General features: G+C 48.1%; 1 pseudogene; it reads left to right on the top strand.

The window, feature by feature from the left end:
- Window positions 1-330: 330 nt before the first annotated feature.
- LOC147103538 (serine protease FAM111A-like) overlaps window positions 331-15,238 on the top strand; it is a 96,774-nt pseudogene continuing 81,866 nt past the window's right edge.

Genomic DNA, 15,238 nt, shown 5'->3' with positions numbered 1-15,238 from the left:
TCCAGCATGTACTGAATTCTTTCTGAGATTTAAAAAGATGTCAAATTTAAATTTTTTAATTTTTATCTTACTTTTCTTTTCTGGTTTTTTTCTCTCTCTCTTAATCCAATCTCTCTTTCCCTCTCTTTATTTCTCTTCCTGTCCCTGATTTGACTCGAATTCACTCTCGTCTGTTGTTTTTTTGTTTCTTTCTCAATCCTTCAATCTCATGGGCTGAGGCGATAAACCGTTGGTCCCGCCGTTCACCGAGGCCCCAGATGCCCTGTCACCCTCGCCTGCGCCGTTACCAGCTCGCGCTCTCAGCAAAGTACGGGGCGATAATCTTTCGCGATGAAGGGTGCGGGAAAAAGTCCAACTCACGGGACGTGTCTCGAGATGCCGAGCTCCAGCAAGATCCAGCTCATTATAATGAATATCAGGCAAGTTTTTTTCTGGCCCTGTGATAATAAATTTAGTACAATTGACACCAATAGGAAATCCAAAGCCATTTCAGCTAGGCCCGGAGTTCCAGTTAGATCAATGATTCAGTGAAGGAGGCCTCCAGACAAATGAGTGAGGGCCGGAGAGATAACTGGACTCTCGGGAGCTGTGGGCAGGGCGGACTGGGTGTGATCCGTCTCATTGCTCGTGGTGATTGATCCTCCGTTTAATGGGCTTTTTTCCACCTTTTGTTTTATTACTTGCCTACACAAGGGCCCGGTGGAAACGACCATTTATTTGCTAATTGGATTACTTTTCCGCTGTTGATTGTATCGGCGGAATGAATCTAATCACGCGAGGTCTCCGGGCATCCTGACAGGCTGCTGGGGATTCGCCTCCATTCCTTTGGCCGCGCGCCAGCCGGACTATTTGTCAGTCTTGTATGGTAATGTGACCGGCACTATGTCTAGACCCCCTGCTTTCCTGCCACATTACTGCCACTCAAATTTAATGGGCTCAAGAGGACAGGAGGCGGACTAGGCCCCTGTAGGATTCAAAGCCCCACAACTATTTGGCTGCGAGCCTGACTCTCTCGCAGCTGAGCTTGTCAGAGCCGTGGAAATATTTTGAGCTCTTGAAATTTGTTGGTTGTTCCCTCTGCGCTTGACCCACCTCCCCGTTCCAGAAGCGAGACTTGCCATCTCAGCAACGTGGAAAATTGTTATCCAGATTTCTTAAAAGACAGAGCTTGCATTTCTGCAACGCCTTTCACAACCTCAGGACGCCCCAAAGAGCTTCACAGCTAATGAAGTACTTTTTTTTTGGAACTACGGTCGCTGTTGTAATGTGGGAAACGTAGCAGCAAATTACGCACAGCAAGCTCCAACAAACAGCAATGTGATAATGACCAGATAGTCTGTTTTTAGTGATGTTGGTTGAGGGATAGATATTGGCCCCAGAATACCGGGGAGAACTCCCCCCTGCTCTTCTTCAATATACATCCACCTGAGAGGGCAGACGGGGCCTCGGTTTAACGTCTCATCCAAAAGGCGGCATCTCCAACAGTGCAGCACTCCCTCAGCACTGCACTGGAGTGTCAGCCTGGATTATGTCCTAAAATCGCTGGAGTGGGACTTGAACCCATGACCTTCTGTCTCAGCGGCGAGAGAGTTATCCACTGAGCCTCCTAAATAAAGTAGAGGGAATTTACAATCTCCTAAACCAACTCCACCAGCTTCCTTGGATTGTAATGGTCAGCTACCCCCAGCCTTGTTTACCACAACTTTCTTAAACATTTCTACCATGACCCCCCTCCCCCACCTCTGTAACCTCCTCCAACCCTACAACCTTCCGACATCTCTGTGTTCCTCCAATTCTGGCCTCTTGCACATCCCCGATTTCCATCGCTCCACCATTGGCGGCCGTGCCTTCAACTGCCTGGGCCCTGAGCTCTGGAATTCCCCCCCTAAACCTCTCTGCCTCTCTAACTCTCTCTCTTCTCTTTAAGATGCTCTTTAAAACCGAGCTTATGGTCACCTGTCCTAATATCTCCTTCTGTGGCTCGGTGTCAAATTTGTTTGATAATCGCTCCTGTGAAGCGCCTTGGGACGTTTTACTACGTTAAAGGCGCTGTATAAATACAAGTTGTAGTTGTTGTTATGTTATCCCTTGTGATAGTAGGAGTTTCTAGGCTCCTCTCTGTTCTATTTCTCTCTCTATTCTAGTATCTCTGCTCCCACCACTGTCAGGGAGATGTGATAAGGTGCGATATTAATACAAGTTATAGCTTCTTCCATGGCCAACCATCGATATTTGATGAAGACCGTCAGTGTTTGGGCTCCTGCCTCCTCTCTCCACGCTGATTCATCAGGCACCAGGACTGTTTCAGTTTATAATGTGTGTGCCATGGTGGGTAAACACACAGGGAGCAGCGGGGCTGACTGAATCACTGCAGGCAAATGGACAGGTGATCAGCACGGAAATGTCACATGCCCCTTCTCTCTCTCTGTCTCTCTCTCTCTATCTGTCTCTGTCTGTCTTGTCTCTCTCTCTCTCTGTCTCTCTCTGTCTCTGTCTCTCTCTCTCATGTCTCTCTCTCTCTCTCTCTCTGTCTGTCTCTCTCTCTCTCTCTCTCTCTCTCTCTGTGTCTCTCTCTCTCTCTCTCTCTCTCTCTCTCTGTCCCTGTCTCTCGCTCTCTGTTTCTCTTTCTCTGTCTCTCTCTCTCTCTGTCTCTCTCTCTCTCTCTCTGCCTCTCTCTCTCTCTGTCTCTCTCTCTGTCTCTCTGTCTCTCTCTATGTCTCTCTGTCTCTGTCTCTCTCTCTGTCTCTGTCTCTCTCTCTCTCTCTGTCCTCTGTCTCTCTCTCTGTCTCTCTCTCACTGTGTCTCTGTCTCTATCTCTCAGTCTGTCTCTGTCTCTCTCTCTGTCTCTCTGTCTGTCTCTCTCTCACTCTCTCTGTCTCTCTCTCACTCTCTCTCTTTCTCTCTCTCTCTCTCTGTCTCTCTCTCTCTCTGTCTCTCTCTCTCTCTCTGTGTCTCTCTCTCCCTGTCTCTCTCTCTCTCTCTGTCTCTCTCTCTCTCTCTGTCTCTCTCTCTCAGTTTTCAGTTCAGTTCAGTTCAGTTCAGTTCAAATGCTTTATTGGCATGAAAGTTTACAGAGAACCATATTGCCAAAGCTTACATAGCAAAAAGGTACAGTTTTCCAACATTCTGTAGGTGTCAATCGATTTGACATTTGTTGGGTATATACAATATTACTTTTAAACAATATTAATTTTAAACAGTCTTTCTACTTCATTTGGTACGTTCAATATTAATTTTAAACAGTCTTACTTTTAAACAGTCCTCAGGTTGTGACATGTTGTTACATATTTAGCCCCAAGGTATGGTCTGTCTCCTTCTCCTAGGACTAATCTCAATTTTGACAGATCATCCAATTCCTTGAGATCTGGGGTTGTTTGGCTTAGCTTGTTGAATAATATGTTTCTTGATGTGTTGAATTTTTCGCATTTTAGGAGGAAATGCATTTCTGTTTCAACCTCGCCAGCCAGACATTGATCGCATATTCTATTCTCTCTAGGCTGCCAGGATTTCTTGTATCTGCCTTTTTCAATTTCCAGTTGGTGGTCGCTTAGTCTGTACCTGGTGAGGGTCTGTCTCTGTTTTGTGCCTCTGATGGTCGTGAGGTAGTCTGCCAGTTTATATTCTCTTTTTAGGGCCCGGTAACATTCTAATCTGCTTTGGCTTTCGGTTATTTTGTTCCAATGTTCCAGGTAGGTTTCTTTGCATTTTTTAATGATTTGGTTCACTCGGATTGGTGTTTGGACGGCTGTGTTGGTCTGGGGCTGGTCAGGGTCCGGCTGAGTATTTAGTTTCAGTAGCAGCTGACTCAGGGGACTCTTTTCTGGGTTTAGCTCTTGGGTCTGAAAGGCTTTGAAATGAAGGGTGTCTGGGGAGCTAGATTTGAGGTGATTTAGGAAGTTTAGTGCTCGTTTTTTGGATGTTTATTATCAGTGGGTATCTGCCTAGTTCGGCTCTGCATGCATTTGTTGGCGTTTTTCTTTGGGGTGCGAAGGATGCTCGGCAGAATTCTGCATGTAGGGCTTCTATTGTGTGTTTTTCCCATTTAGTGTAGCTTTGGTGATTTAGCGGGCCCCCATACTTCACTACCGTACAGTGCAATGGGCAGGATTATGCTGTCAAAAATTTTGAGCCAGATTTTGATTGGGATTTGGATGTTGTAGAATTTTCTTTTTATTGCATATAGGGCTCTTCGGGCTTTTTCTTTTAGTGCATTCACTGCTATGCTGAAGCTTTAGACCAAGGTAGGTGTAGCTCATAGTGTGTCCTATAGTGGTATCACTGAGGGTAAACTGGTATTTGTTTTCCTGACATCTGGGTCTTTTCTGAAAAATCATGATGTTGGTTTTCTTTAGATTTACTGTTAGAGCCCAATTTTGGCAGTATTTGTCGAGTAGGTCTAGTTGTTGCTGTAATCCCTGTTCTGTGGGAGACAGCAGAACCAGGTCGTCCGCATAGAACAGGGACTTCACTTCTCCATCCAGGAGACGGAGACCTGGTGACTCGCTTTGCTCCAGCATGTCTGCTAATTCATTTATGTATATGTTGAACAGGGTCGGGCTCAAATTGCAGCCCTGCCGGACGCCTCTTCTCTGGGTGAAGAAATCGGTGCGTTTGTCTCCAATTTTGACCCCGCATTTGTTTTTCAGATACATTGATTTAATAAGGTCATAGACTTTGCCCCCTATTCCACACTGAAGAAGTTTATAATAGAGCCCTTCGTGCCATATAGAGTCAAAGGCTTTCTTGAAGTCGATGAAACAGGCGAATATTTTCCCATTTTTTGTTTGGTGTTTATGTTTTTCAATGAGGGTGTGAAGGGTATAGATATGGTCGGCGGTGCGGTGTTTTGGAAGAAAGCCTATTTGGTTTTTTCTGAGGATATTATGTTTGTTAAGAAAATCAAGTAATCTACTATTTAGAATACTGCAGAATAACTTCCCTAGACAACTGTTGACACAGATGCCGCGGTAGTTATTTGGGTCTGATTTGTTTCCACTTTTTATATATGGGGGAGATTAGTCCTTGGCACCAGATATCGGGAAAACAGCCTGAGCGTAATATGATGTTGAATAGTTTGAGTATCGCACCCTGCATCTCCATATTGCTGAACTTTAGCATTTCATTTTTTATGTTGTCTGGGCCACAGGCTTTCTTTAGGTGGAGAGATTTTGTTTTTGTGGCCAGTTCTTTCCATGTGATTGGGGAGTCTAGAGGGTTTTGGTTGTCTTTAATTGTTGCTTCTAATGTGTGGAGTTTTTCTGTGACCTGATGTTGACTTGGGTTTGTTTTGTTTTTTGGGATGTCTTTGTAGAGGTTTTCAAAATGTGTTCTCCAGATGTCGCCATCTTGGATTGGTAATGCTTGCAATTGTGTTGTACTCAGGTTATTCCACATTTCCCAGAATTGTTTTGGATTGGTGGAGTTTTCAATTTCTTCGAGTATTTTGTGGGTATAGTTTTGTGTTTTGTTCCTAATGATGTGTTTATATCTTTTGAGGGTTTCATTGTATCTAGTACGTAGGTCCGGATTGTTTGGTTGCCGATGCTTTTGGTTTGATATTTTTCTCAGGTCTTTTCTGGCATTTTTGCATTCATGGTCAAACCATTTCATATTTTTATTTTGTCTTTTGTGATGCTTCCTCTTCTGTTTCACGAGGTCGGCTTTTACAGCTGCCTCATGGAAGATCATATTTATATCCTCTATGGCCGTGTTTACACCATCTCTGGTGATCTCATATAGATTTTCTTTAAATTTTGAAATTTTACTTGTGAGATCAGGTGAATTTAGTGCTGTGATGAATTTATCTCCACTGTCTGGGGCCCATCTGTATGTCTGGTTTATTTTATGTAGCTTACTGTGTTCCTTTTTTGTGTCTGTAGTTTGGGCAGAAAGTTTAAGGTACACATTTATTTGGTTATGGTCTGAGAGGGGGGATTGCTGCCTGACAGTGAATGCGTTGATATCGCAGGGGTCCAGGTCAGTGATTGTATAGTCCACCACACTAGACCCAAGAGTTGAGGAGTATGTGAGTCTCTCTCTCTGTGTCTCTCTCTCTGTGTCTCTCTCTCCCTGTCTCTCTGTCTCTCTCTCTCTCTCTGTCTCTCTCTCTATCTCTCTCTCTCTGTCTCTCTCTCTCTCTGTCTCTCTCTCTATCTCTCTCTCCCTGTCTCTCTCTCTCTCTGTCTCTCGCTCTCTCTCTCTGTCTCTCTCTCTCTCTCTGTCTCTCTCTCTATCTCTCTCTCTCTGTCTCTCTCTCCCTGTCTCTCTCTCTCTCTCTGTCTCTCTCTCTCTCTCTCTCTCTGTCTCTGTCTCTTGCTCTCTCTCTCTCTGTCTCTCTCTCTCTCTCTCTGTCTCTCTCTCTCCCTGTCTCTCTCTCTCGCTGTCTCTCTCTCTCTCTGTCTCTTGCTCTCTGTCTCTCTCTCTCTCTGTCTCTCTCTCTCTCTCTGTGTCTCTCTCTCCCTGTCTCTCTCTCTCTCTGTCTCTCGCTCTCTCTCTCTGTCTCTCTCTCAGTCTGTCTCTGTCTCTCTCTCTGTCTCTGTCTCTCTGTCTGTCTCTCTCTCTCTCTCTCTCTGTCTCTCTCTCTCTCTGTCTCTCGCTCTCTCTCTCTCTGTCTCTCTCTCTCTCTGTCTCTCGCTCTCTCTCTCTGTCTCTCTCTCTCTCTCGCTCTCTCTCTCTATCTCTCTCTCTCTGTCTCTCTCTCTCTGTCTCTCTCTCTATCTCTCTCTCTCTGTCTCTCTCTCTCTCTCTGTCTCTCTCTCTCTCTCCCTCTCTCTGTCTCTCTCTCCCTGTCTCTCTTGCTCTTGAGTGAAGATCAGTTTAATTTGCTCCATTGAGGAGCATTTTGTTCTGAGGTGTTTATAACATTTTATTAAACTTCCGGTAGCAAACCAAAGTCAAGCCCAAGGGTTAACAGGTCACGGTGAGCTCAGTGTTGAGGCCGGGGCGTGTGTCAGACTGGTACCAGTAGAGTAATGGACTGGTGACTTATTAAAAACTGCTCCGATTTATATCTTATTTGTATTTAATAATTCCAAAATTTGCACAATATCTTTTGCAAATGCCACTTTTCCCCATGGGGTTTGCAGACCGCTCCGTTGCTGCAGGCAACCTATTTAATCAACAGCATCAAAACCTACAGCAATAAGTCTACAGGACGCCTCATCCGTGACTTATTATTCCTGCTCGGGATGTGGGCATCTCTGGGAAAGCCGACATTTATTGCCCATCCCTTGGGTGTGTTTACAGACCCTCCCCAGGCAATAAACCTACAGCCAACTTCAGGAGTTCGCAGGTCAGCCATCACGAGCACTTTCATTCCTTTCCCCGCAATAAAATTGAGGAACTGTTTGGTGCACCTGTAACTTAAATGGCAAGGCGGCGTCGCACTGCACTCTCAGAGTAAGGACTTCTTGTCCCATGTCATAAGCTTACAATGACGCGTTTGAATTGTCAGCTCCTTTGGGGCAGTGCCACGCTTTATGAACCTATTGATTCCAACACTCTCCTGATCGGCCGCCCACCTTGCACCCTCCGTAAACATGGTGTGGAGATGCCGGAGTTGGACTGGGGTGGACAAATGTAAGAAGTCACACAACACCAGGTTATAGTCCAACAGCTTTATTTGAAATCACAAGCTTTCGAAGCGCTGCTCCTTCGTCAGGTGAAGTGGAGAAATGCATAAAGACACAGCTTATATAGTCAGAGAATCATGTCAGATGTTTACAGGTAATCTTGCCAACTGCCATTTATCACACCTCGGCAGAGAGATAATCACAGCAATCAAAGGTGTGAATGGTGTCCAAACAGGTCAGTCAGGAAAACATTACATCAAAGAACAATGAGGTGGGGTCACAAGGGGTCAAATGTTGCAGATGCTGGGATCTGTATGAAAAACAAAAAAACAGACAAAAAACATTTTTTTTTGCTGGAAATCACAGCAGGTCCGGCCGCATCTGTGTAGAGAGAACAAGCCAATGTCGACTCGAGTCTGGATGACCCTGCGTCAGGTGGGGTTACATGTAGCGTGACATGAACCCAAGATCTCGGTTGAGGCCGTCCTCATGGGTGCGGAACTTGGCTATCAGTTTCTGCTCGACGATATTCCGTAAACTTCAGCTCATCCAAAACTCTGCTGCCTGTGTCCTCACTCGCACTGAGTCCCGTTCACCCATCTCCCCCTGTGCTCGCTGACCTACACTGGCTCCCAGTCCGGCAACGCCTCAATTTTTAAAATTCTCATCCATGTCTTCAAATCCCTCCATGGCCCCGCCCCCTCCCTATTTCTGTAATCTCCTCCAGCCCTACAACTCCCTGAGATCTCTGCGCTCCTCCAATTCTGGCCTCTTGTGCATCCCCCAATTTTAATCGCTCCGCTATTGGTGGCCGTGTCTTCAGCTGCCTGGGCCCTAAGCTCTGGAATTCCCTCCCTAAACCTCTCCGCCTCTCCGTCCTTTAAGACGCTCCTTAAACCGACCTCTGTGACCAAGCTTTTGGTCACCTGCCCTAATATCTCCTTATGTGGCTCGGTGTCAAATTTTGTTTGATAATCGCTCCTGTGAAGCACCTTGGGACAGTTTACTACATTAAAGGTGCTATATAAATACAAGTTGTTGTTGTTGTTGATCAGCTTCTGCGAGATTTCTAGGTGAGCATGTTGCTGTCAGGGAGCTGTCAGAATGGGTGATGATCAAAAACTGCTTTGGGTCTCTAGATTGGAGATATACTGATCAACTGGCAGAGTGATGCTTTGAGTGAAACCTTCTCTGTACTACATGAGCAGTTACTGAGGGAGTGCTGCACTGTCGGAGGTGCCATCTTTCAGATAAGACGTTAATCCTAGGCTCCGTCTGCCCCTCTCAGGTGGATGTACACGATTCCATGTCAGTATTTGGAAGAAGAGCAGGGGGGAGTTCTCCCCCGTGTCCTGGGGCCAATATTTATCCCTCAACCAACATCACTAAAACAGATTATCTGGTCAGTATCACATTCCTGTTTGTGGGAGCTTGTTGTGCGCAAATTGGCTGCCACGTTTCCTACATTACAACAGTGACTACGCTTCAAAAAGTACTTCATTGGCTGTAAAGCGCTTTGGGACATCCGGAGGTTGTGAAAGGCGCTATAGAAATGCAAGTCTTTTCTTTCTACAGGGAAATGATGAGCGTAATGGCCCCACCTCTCTGCCTTGCCAGTCACAAATCATATTACTGACAAATCTACAGTACCATGTGGTAAAAGAAGAATCACTAATATATTGTGCTCCCTCATCAAACGGAGAGTTTAAAACTCAGAATCCATCATTGTTCTATGTGCGGAACGTAGAATAGTTCGGCTTGGTTTTATTCATTTGTTTCCTAATGATTTCATTGTTCATTTTCGGAGTAATTGCTGAGCAGCTTTCTCGTACCTGCAGAAGCCACATTAAGAGCCAATAATCCCGGCATTTTACAAAGTGCTCATCATTTTCCTGGGGTACTATAATGCTAAATTGCCTTCTTAATTATGTAAGTTCTCCCTCTCGCTAATGGTAGGGGAGGCTGTGGAGGCTGTAAATGCTCGTTGCAAATGACTGAGCTATTTTTCAGGAACAGAGCCTTTGAATGTAAATAGACCTTGGCTATCACTCCCCGTTACTGACTCCCGCCATCACCACTAAAACCATTGAAACCTCCTTTCCCGGAGACTGAATGAGGCTGTCTTTAATCTCCCTGAAGAGAGGTTTATGTAATCCATAGAAACACAGAAGATAGGAGCAGGAGTAGGCCATTCGGCCCCTCGAGCCTGCTCCGCCATTCAATGAGATCATGGCTGATCATCCAAATTCAGTACCCTGTCCCTGCCTTCTCCTCATATCCCTTGATCCCTTTAGCCTTAAGAAATATATCTAACTCCTTCTTGAATATATTTAATGAATTGGCCTCAACTGCCTTCTGTGGTAGAGAATTCCACAGGTTCACCACTCTCTGGGTGAAGAAATTCCTCCTCATCTCTGTCCTAAATGGCTTACCCCTTATCCTTAGACTGTGACCCCTGGTTCTGGACTCCCCGACCATCGGGAACATCCTTCCTGCATCTAGTCCTGTTAGAATTTTATAAGTTTCAATGAGATCCCCTCTCATTCTTCTAAACTCCAGTGAGTACAAGCCCAATCGACCCAATCTCTCCTCACACGTCATTCCTGCCATCCCAGGTATCAGTCTGGTGAATCTTCGCTGCACTCCTTCCATGGTAAGAACATCCTTCCTCAGATAAGGCAACCAAAACTGCACACAATACTCAAGATGTGGTCTCACCAAGGCCCTGTACAACTGCAGCAAGACATCCTTGTTCCTGTACTCGAATCCTCTCACTATGAAGGCCAGCATACCATTTGCCTTCTTAACCGCCTGCTGCACCTGCATGCTTACCTTCAGCGACTGGTGCACAAGAACACCCAGGTCTCGTTGCACTTCCCCTTCTCCCAATCTATTGCCGTTCAGATAATAATCTGCCTTCCTGTTTTTGCCACCAAAGTGGATAACCTCGCATTTATTAATCCACTCAATATTGAAGCAACGAGTACACTGTCCATCTGTAGGTCCAAGACACTTGGGGGGGGGAAATTGAGTTGCTTTCCGCTTCCTGTTAGCTCCCTGGGGGTGCAAATTACTAGCGCCCAGGCGCGGCGCCGCTAACGCATCCAGCGAAATTCAGCGGGAGGTTAGCGGTGGTGGTAGCCATTAGGGCCCCACATCACTGCGCCTCTGGTGATGACATCATAACCGTGTGCAGCGCCCCGCTGGCGCCCCGGCCGCAAACTTCAGTCGCACCCCCTGACCTACCGCCGGACAATATGTCCAACAGGGCCAGGGAGGCATTTTTGTGGCCACAGCGGCGATAATTAAAGGCCAGGTGCCAGGCGGCCATTCTTTTTTGGGGTCGCCTGCCAGCACCTGCCCCCCTTTCTGTTCCCTCATGCAGGGTGCCGGCCACGATCCGTCAGCCTGGCACTGCTCTTGAGAGCTGGGCTGTTTTCCCGGCACCCCGCTCCCCCGGTGCGTGCAGTGCTAGGCCCCTCCCCTTTAATCAGGGGAGAGAGGCCTGCAGTACCGCGGCACTACCTGCTGATGCACGTGTCGCTGTTTGCACGTAACGCCACGATATTGAATGGTAGCGCCCCCGGAGGGTGGGCGTGCACTTCCAGTAGCCCCACCTCCTGCTTGAGGCTCTACCACTCCATTTACGGCGTGGGGGTGCTAACTTTTTTGAGGCGCTAAAAGTTACGCCCCGGCGAAGTTAGCGCCCCAAAAGGGGGCGCAACTGAATTTTTCCCCCTTGTAGTCATATGATATAGACGGGCAGGGAAAGACCAGCTGGCCCATCAAGTCTGCCCCACAAACCATGATGGCCGGAACAGCCGTGGCTCAGTGGGTCGCACTCTCCAGGTGGGAGGGGCTAGGGGTGAGCAGGTGCTGCTGGCTGCTTGATTACTGCAGGGAGTTGGAGTGAGTTTGTAAAAAGTTGGTGGTGTGTTTTTTTTTCAGGTCCTAGGGCCTTTTTGGTCCTTAACCAGCAACCAGATGGCTGCTGACGGGCCCAGAGATTTGGGCCGGGACCCCAGGCGGTTTGGAAATGAAAACTCTGTGGTGGTTCAGTGCGAGGATAAAGAGATACGAGCTTGGGATATTATCCAAGCGGTACATGAGGACTGTGGCGAGGGAAGCTGCTTTGCCTGCCGACTAAAGCCGTATGTTGGGTTCGAGGTGACGGTCAGTGGCTGAGAGGAGGTGGAAAGACTTTTACTGAATTTGAAGGTTGGAGATAAGTTCTTGGAGGTATCTCTGCTATATTCTGAAGAGGTGATGGTCTCATTCTTAAACTTGCCAGTTTATATTGAGGACGATGTGCTAATAAAAAAGTTGGAGTCATGGGACATTAAAATTCGCTTGGCAATAAAGAGGAGATACTATCCAGGAACGCAGGTAGCTGATGGAACCTGTTGGGGAGCGGGCAGGGAAGTGGCTTTGAGCCCAAGATCAGCCATGATCTTATTGAATGGCGGAGCAGGCTCGAGGGGCCGAGTGGCCTATTCCTGCTCCTATTTCTTATGTTCTTATGTGCATAAAGGTACAGTTCCCAGAGGGGGAGAAGGCATTGCCGTATAGCTTGAATTTCAAGACATTGGAAGGAGTGGAGTACTTCCGAATACTGCATGATAACCAGGTGAAGGTTTGTTATTGTTGTCTTGGACACGACCATCTAGTAAGAAACTGTCTAGACTTGTACTGTTATAACTGCGGTGAGTCTGGACACATCGCTCGGAGCTGCAAGGCAGAGAGCTGTGGGGTGTGTCACAAAGGCCCCACCCGCTATGAGTGTGAGGCAGAAGGAAGCCCCTTGAGTGATGAGGAGATGGGAGAAGGAGCAGGAGGTGTGAGTGGAGCGGCCGGAGGAACGGTGCGGGCGGAGGACACAGCTGGTGAATGGAAGGAGAAAAGAGCGCGGGAAGAGGCAGAAACTTGCGGAGCACAGAACAGGATGGAGATGGTGGTAAACACACCAACTACACTGGAAAAGAACAAAGACAGCAGAGGGCAGCACGGGTCGAGGGCAGAGTTGAGCCATAATACGGCTCAGCTCTCCCTAAAGAATCTGGTGTCCACGGGGGGAGAGGAGGCGGGAGCAGGGTGTGGGGTAAGTGTACGTACGCCAAAGAAAGACGGGGAGTCGGACATCTCGGGGAGCAGGAGGGGGCAAGACAAGGAGAGGGTGCAAGAGGCAGGAGCATTAGTGGGGCAGCAGGACGGGAGCGGCGAGACAAAGACGCCAGAAGGGAGCAAAATAGATGCAGATGCGCCATTGTCCCAGAGAGAGAAGAAACGGGAAGCAAGGGTCAGCGATGGAGGGGAGGCCGAAGGGAGTGGCACTGTTGGAGAAACCATGATAGCAGGAAGACTCTCTAAGAGAGATTATGTACCTGATGGGCAGCAGGGATGGGAGGTTACAGAAGAGCTCGAGAGAGAGAGAGGAGTCAGAGGGGGACAGAGACATGGAAGTGGGGTGGGGTGGCATCGTGTGGAAAGGGAAAGGTTAGTGAGGGGCGGAAGGAGGGAGAAGGAGCAGCTCCTCGGCCCGAACCTAATGTAAGGAAGAGGCTGAAACTGCAGTGAAGGTTCAAACAGGAGGTGAAAAAGAGCGGGAGGCTGCAGGAGAAAGCAACAGCTGCCCGAAAAGTTGGGAAAGAGCATGAGAGGGGGAAGGGCCGGAGATTAAATGATTCGGGAATTATCAGGCACACGTTCCTTATTCGGAGCCATGATTACTGATCAATTTTTAAAGTACAATAGATTAGTAGATGGGATCTTGGGCTTCATAAATAGAGGTATTGAGTACAAAAGTAGAGAAGTTATGCTGAACCTTTACACAGTTCTGGTCCCCACACTTTAGGAAGGATGTGAAGGCCCTTGAGAGGGTGCAGAGGAGATTTACCAGAATGGTTCCGGGGATGGGGGATCTTAGCTACAAGGACAGGTTGGAGAAGCTGGATTTGTTTTCATTAGAGCAAAGGAGGTTGAGGGGTGATTTGATCGAGGTGTTCCCACTAGTTGATGGTACAAGGACTAGGGGACACAGATTTAAGGTTTTGGGCAAGAGATACAGGGGGGACATGAGGGAAAACTTTTTTACGCAGCGAGTGGTGAGGACCTGGAACTCGCTGCTGACGGAAGTGGTGGAAGCGGAGACACTCAATGTTTTCAAGGGGAGACTGGATAGGCACTTGAGGGAAATAAACTTGCAGGGCTACGGGGATAGAGCGGGGGAATGGGACTGACTGGATTGCTCTACAGAGAGCTGGCACGGACTCGAAAGGCCAAATGGCCTCCTTCTGTGCCATTATGACTCTATGACTCTATGGGGGAGAAATTCAGTGGAGCTGCAAATGGGGCGCCCAGCTCGTCTGGGCGCCAGAATTACCGCTGCGATTGGAGTAGTTGCGACCGCCGGAAATTCAGCTTGTGCGCCCCAAGAGGGACACGGGGCGCTGCTCGAGGCGCTCCGCGTCCCCCTTAGGGCGCTGAAACTGAATATCGCAGCGCAACGTGCCGCAGCGCCACACGCTGAGGCACGGCGCGCTGCGGTACTGCAGGCCTTCCTCCCATTCTTAAGAGGGAGGGGCCTGCACCAGCGCGATCAGAGATCGCGAGTGCCAGCAAAAGAGCCCGGCACGGAGGAGAAGTGCCGGGCTCTCAGAAAACAGCCGGCACTGCCGCGGGGGGAGATCAGGAGGCCGGGGACGGAGGTGCTGGCAGGCGGCCGCCGAAAAAAACTTCCGCCCTGCAACTCCACCTTAATTTGCGCCACTCCCGCCACAGGTAGGCCCCGTGAACCGGGCGCGATTTGCGAACGGCGCTACAGAGGCGGGCGCTACCAAATATCGCGATCGGGGCGGTAGCGGGTCGCTGCGCACACCGATGACGTCATCGGTGGTGGTGCAGCGCAACAGGCTAACGCCGCCATTAGCGCCCCAGCTAAATATCGCGGGAGGCGTGGCCAGCCACTGAGAGCCCTCTTTAGGCGCTAACTGGTGACGCAGCCCACCGAATTTCTAGGCCTATGACTCTATGGGAGACAAATTAAACTTCAGGTTTTGATGTTAATATGAGGTGGAGGAATGGCTGTACAAAGTGGCGGAATGGATTTGCATGATACAATGGAATGATCACGATGTTATAAATGTTTTTAATGTTCAATAAATAATATATTTTTAAAAAGTGGGTAGTACTTTAGCCTCTGAGTCAGAAGGTTGTGGGTTCAAGTCCCCACTCCAGGGACTTGAGCACAAAAATCTAGGCTGACACTCCCAGGGCAGTGCTGAGGGAGTACCGCACTGTCGGAGGTGCCGTCTTTCAGATGAGACGTTAAACCGAGGCCCCGTCTGCTCTCTCAGGTGGACGTAAAAGATCCCTTGGCACTATTTTGAAGAAGAGCAGGGGGGAGTTATCCCTGGTGTCCTGGGGCCAATATTTATCCTTCAATCAGCATCATTAAAACAGATGATCTGGTCATTATCACATTGCTGTTTGTGGGATCTTGCTGTGTGCAAATTGGCTGCCGCGTTTCCTACATTACAAACAGTGACTACACTTCAAAAAGTACTTCATTGGCTGTAAAGCGCTTTGGGACATCCGGAGGTGGTGAAAGGTGCTGTAGAAATGCAAGTCTTTCTGTCTGTCTGCCTGTCTGTCTGTCTTTCTTTCTTTCT

The sequence above is a fragment of the Somniosus microcephalus genome, chromosome 19 (assembly GCF_052327205.1).
Source record: "Somniosus microcephalus isolate GS21.2 chromosome 19, FLI_Smic_1.0, whole genome shotgun sequence".
In the NCBI taxonomy this organism is placed as follows: Eukaryota; Metazoa; Chordata; class Chondrichthyes; order Squaliformes; family Somniosidae; genus Somniosus; species Somniosus microcephalus.
The sequence above is the reverse complement of the archived record's forward strand: the minus strand, read 5'-3'. Positions and strand labels throughout refer to the sequence as shown.